This window comes from Cebidichthys violaceus, unplaced genomic scaffold (assembly GCF_023349555.1).
Source record: "Cebidichthys violaceus isolate CVI_PGR_0920_01 unplaced genomic scaffold, fCebVio1.0.p SCAF_26, whole genome shotgun sequence".
In the NCBI taxonomy this organism is placed as follows: domain Eukaryota; kingdom Metazoa; phylum Chordata; class Actinopteri; order Perciformes; family Stichaeidae; genus Cebidichthys; species Cebidichthys violaceus.
In genome coordinates, this window is record NW_027176439.1 from 2,865,210 (window position 1) to 2,870,531 (window position 5,322).

A 5,322-nucleotide genomic window follows, 5' to 3' on the forward strand; every position below is an offset into this window, starting at 1 on the left:
GGGGGAGCCACTTGCATTCATAATAACATCCTCTTGAATCAGTCAGTAAGATGCATACAGTGCATAGTATTCTTCTTTCAGCCATCCAGATCTGCACCATACATGCATCAAATATTCAGAGAATATATAGTTTAAAAGCTGTATGAAGCAAACATACAACAGTGAACATTGTAAAATGTAAAAAAGTGAGCATGTTTCTTTTATAATCCATTACAGAAATCAGATGGATATAAAATGTAAATATGTACTTGTGGAGATGAATGTCAGTATATATTAATTTCTCATTCGTTAAGCCCCTTAAAATGCATCACTTCAAATGAGTTTCACACACATACACTCACTAACAAGTAAACTGTGATAGTCTGAATTTCTCATGCTGGCCGTGACGAACTGCGTCGCCAGCTGTTGATTTTCAAATGCACAAAGAATTTCCTCTTTCCTTCCACAAGACGAGGAAAACAGTTCACATGCAGTGATCTTACAGCCCCACTGGGCTTTGACTCACATACAATTGTTTGCAGTCATCTGAACACCCGTAGCAGTGCGACCAACATGACCGAGGACAGAACCATGTGATGTACTTTATGTATATTCCACATGTCTGCTGTTCAACTCTGAAACATGTCCGTCGCATTGTTGCTCTTTGCTTTTTTTTTTAATTTCTTTTGCAATAATTGTGTTGCTAGTACTGATTTTTTTCAGAAGGGCACTTGGGCTGTTGATGATGCTTTCAACTGTCTGTGGAGACACTTAGAGCTCCAACCTTGACTTAACTTACAACACAGCTCGACAACAACTTGACTTCAGTCAATATTTGTGGAGGGAACAGTCGTGAAAGATGAATTCAAATCCTTTACTTTGCTGTTGAAAATCACTTCTTTAGAAGAGCAAGATCTTTTAAATCCTCCGGATGAAACGATGTCTCTTTTCTCCAGAGATGCTACATTTGTGTAATTATATGTGAAGTATTGTGAAAAATCCACAGTAGAAGCAGTGATATAGTTTCAAAAGAGATCCTATTGCTGAGTTTAAACTGCAACGATGCAGTCACAGTGAGGGGCAAACACCGTGCTACTTCTCAAACGTTCCGGATCTTCCTGCTTTCCTCTCAGGTGAGGACTCTCTTAAAACAAATAATGAGAAAATATCACAAATTCACTGTGGAATGTTTTTCTTTCTCTTTTCCTCTTTCTGAAAAGTTGCCATATGTTGCTCAGAATAACCAGCAGGTCGAGAAATAGTCACAAAATGCAATCTATTGGTTTTGTTTACATGGACACAAAAACAATGCCAATGAAAAGTCAACTAGGATCATATTTTGTGGTGGACACACAAATTAAACTCATCCTCGTGACTATGCAACAGCTATTGACGGAGCATTACATATGGCTAAAGTCACAGGTCATTCAATCACGAGACGGATGTTCAACACCAGGAGTTCCAAAGTGTTGTTGTGGTTTTATTGCCTAAACTTGCAACAAAACTTGTTGCTCGTACTTATTTTAAGCCCAACCAATATGTTTTTCCTAAACTCAGTTTTGTTGCCTAAACCTAACTTTCGTTTTGCAAAGTAATGTTGTCGAGAAAAAAAATGTTGTTCCGACCGAACAATTCGTGTCCCTGTACACGAAAACCAATAGATTGCATTTCGTGACTATTTCACAAACTGCCACCAGAGTGTGTTGTAGCAACACACCGCTTAGATATATTGACACATTTTATTAAAAGAATCAACAGTTTGGGAAACCTGCTTATTTATTTTTCTTGCTGTTCGATGAAAAGATCGATACCACTCTCGTGTCTGTACGGTAAATATGAACTTGAAGCTAGTAGGCGCTTAGCTTAGCATAGCTTAGCATAAGCACTAAAACGAGGGGAAACAATATAGCCTGGCTCTGTCCCAAAGGGACATTATCTGCCTACCATCACCTCTAAAGCTCATTGATTATTAATATCTTGTTTGTTTGAGCTGGACAAGAAACAAAGTGGAAAAAATGACGGGGAAGGTGGATGTGCCAAACTCTTTCTTAGCTCGACAAAGAAAGAAGCTTAAAGGTGGGGGTTTGCAAAGCCGGGCTACTTGTTTCCAGTCTTTATGCTAAGCTAAGCTAACCTTCTGATGGCTGCAGCTTCATATATACCATACTAGTAGTGACCTTTGGCAAGAACGAGCATATTTCCCAAAATGTCAAACGCTTGCTTATTGTTTAGCTAGCGACAACCTTGCACTTGCAGCAATTCTTTATTTTCATCATCACTCATGAGAAGCGCTGACAGAAACTTAAAGGAGTCTAAATGGGTTTACACCTCGGCGTCATGCTCATCTCATTAAGTCCTTTTGCGGTGTCAGAAAATCTCTTTGTTGTATGAGCTGCAAATGATGTGGAAGAGATGAGCGATGAGACTGCAGCAGAACAAGCAGCTCCGAGGGTGACGGGAACAGAAAACTGTGGTTTATTAAACCAAAGTATTGTTTACTCATGTCTGACTCAGAGGTGTAATGACTCTGAAATGAATCGGCGAGGATCTTGTTACGACACCAACACGACTGACCTTTGCAAGAGCAGCAATAACTCCACCATCGTTCTGAGAACCTGCACAGTCCGACTCGTCTGTACATGAGAGAAAACCTCACATCTGAGTCTTATTATATTTCAACATTTTGTCTATTTACATTTTGCACATGGGAGAAGTTTGCCTCGAGGGCTTTCTACCAGAAAGGGATTACTGTAACCCAAATCATGATCTTTTCCTAAACCCAACCAAGTGGGTTTGTTGCCTAAAACTAAGTTTTAAGGGCAAACTTCTCCCATGTGCATTACAACAACCACACATGTTGGTCTCTTTGTGGCGCTATGAGAAAAGTCAGGGGATCACAAACCATCCCTAGAACCGCTCATGTGGCTAAAACAAACTATTAAGGCCCTTTTCCTGCTGGACAAAATACCCTCTAACATCTGGCTTTGGACTTCAGTCAGCATTCATTCCCGGGACAAATGAGTCTGCAGTCGTCACTGGTATTTATCATGACAACCCGGGTCAATAAAAAAATTAAATCAACAGTCATTTGGACAATTATTATAATTTATTAACGTACCAAACATACAATTAATACCCTTTCCTCAAAGCCACCAGACTCAACACCTTGCTGATCGTCTTAAAACATATTTCATTCAAACTCGAGAGGAACCAAATAAAACGCATGTTGCAGAACATTAGCTCTGTGGCAAACAGGCTAATGAGTTACTTACATGTTTTGTTTAGCAAGATTATATCGTCTCAAATGAACACCACCTAATTCAATTGGCAGAAGTAATAAGCTGTAAAGGAGCACTAGAGTTCGGCGTGATGACGTTTTGCAGTCTCATTTGTTAGCGACCGCCTTCTTGACGTCACGTTGAAGCTTAAAAATTCACAAATCATCGTAGTATAAAAAAAAACCCTGCAGACTTTGAGACAAGGGAACCAGAAGTGCAAAAAGGCTCACTCATTTCTGGCTCATTCCTGCAGCACTGTATGGGAAATAAGTCCATTTAGAGGGTGGGAAAAGTGTATTACTGTCAAAACACGAGCAGCGATAGCCTTCTTGGCTGATCTGAGAAAGAAAACACCAAAAACTCAGTTTGACTGACAGGTGATCTCTGGGAAGTGCAGCACAAAACACCAGGATGCATCAAATATGACAAACAGAACATCTAATCCTGCAGAGGAAGCGGATGCACAGAAACACCACGAGACAAAGTTGGCTATGAAGCTGCTGCAAACTCCGGAACCCCAACACATGCGGTAAAGATGTCTCTGATCAGATGTGACACGAGATGTGTTGTCCACATGAGCTCGAGTCTCAGTAGGGAACACATGAAAGACGCAGCTGCCTCACAGCTTCAAAGAGCGGGAATCATTTGTTTATTCTTACATCTCTCTCTCTCTCTCTCTCTCTCTCTCTCTTTCTCTCTCTCTCGCTCTCTCTGTCTCTCTCTGTCTTTACAGTTTTCTCTGGAGGACGATGGGAGGGGGACAGCAAGAGGTCAGCCTTCAGCTCCCATTCTCTTCTGCAGCGAAGAGGAGACGCCTGAAAAGTACCACACAAAACAGTGACAGTGTTCCAGGTAATAATTTAGAAAAGTTTTCTATTGCTGGATGCTGCAACAAGAGTTACCATTCAACCTGCAAGGAATTCTGAAAGCATTTCATGTTTTAATCATTATTGTCTGAGGAAAAAAAACAAATCGTGTGAAATAAAAATGATGCATTCAGCGTTACTGATTTTCTGGAAACAAGTTGTAATGAGGGACGTTAAATCTTGTTCTTGAAAACAGAAAACTCATGTTTGACTCATGAAATATTCTCGGAAAATGTTTCAGTTAAATCAGTTAAAACCGGGAAGAAATCCTTTTAGGTAAATCGTGTAAAAATTTGCTTTTTTAAAAAAGGTTAATCCTCCATCAGTAAGAGAGTCAGAAGTCTCCACAACGTTCATTTGGGTCAATCACATGGAACCATAAAATACTTTATTTCCTAAATCTTTTGGCCGTTACCATCTTGATTTTTGGAACCAGAAGTGACACGAGAGGGTGGAGTGCAACCAAATGTTTTTTACTCGACCAAAATGTTACGATTAACTTCCGTGAACTGGAAGTACACTGTGAAAGGATTCAAGTCATAAGACAAAAACTCCCAGACGGGACGACGTTGTGGTAGCGACCTGTCAATCACAGGGTAGCCCCGCCCTGCTTTATGGTCTATTTGCCCCCTGATGGCCATTAGAAAGAATGCAAGTTCAAGGCACTTCCACATTTGCTTTACTTTTCAGGACCGGAGATTGCCGTCAGATTTATTCCTGTTTGTGAAGACTTAAACGAGAGCTTAACCTTACACCCAGTGAGTCTCACATACAACTAAAACAATGTCTGGGTTAAAAACAGCCCACCTATTGTTTAATCCCATAATTTTAACTTTTCTGCTCTGACGTCATGACATGTCAGTCTGATCTAGTCCTTCCAGATGAACTGAATTAACTGAAGAAATCCATTCTGGCTTTGGATAAAGACCATGGCCTTACAGGTGTGATTTGTTACAGTGGGGTGGTGAAACTGGAGGTAATTCCTTGACAGGAATAACATCACGATGAAAAGAAACGCAGGCGTCCTTTGATCGTCGATGTAAAGAACATGTTAGATCGGCACTGACGTCTTCATGCACTTTGAGAGAGGGGAGCTTTCAGAGAGAGTCCGTGTCTTTATGTTTGATGTTCTTAAACCCATTAAACCGTATAGTTCAATGCAGTCTGGTACCAAACAGGAGACTGTTGGAATGAATACA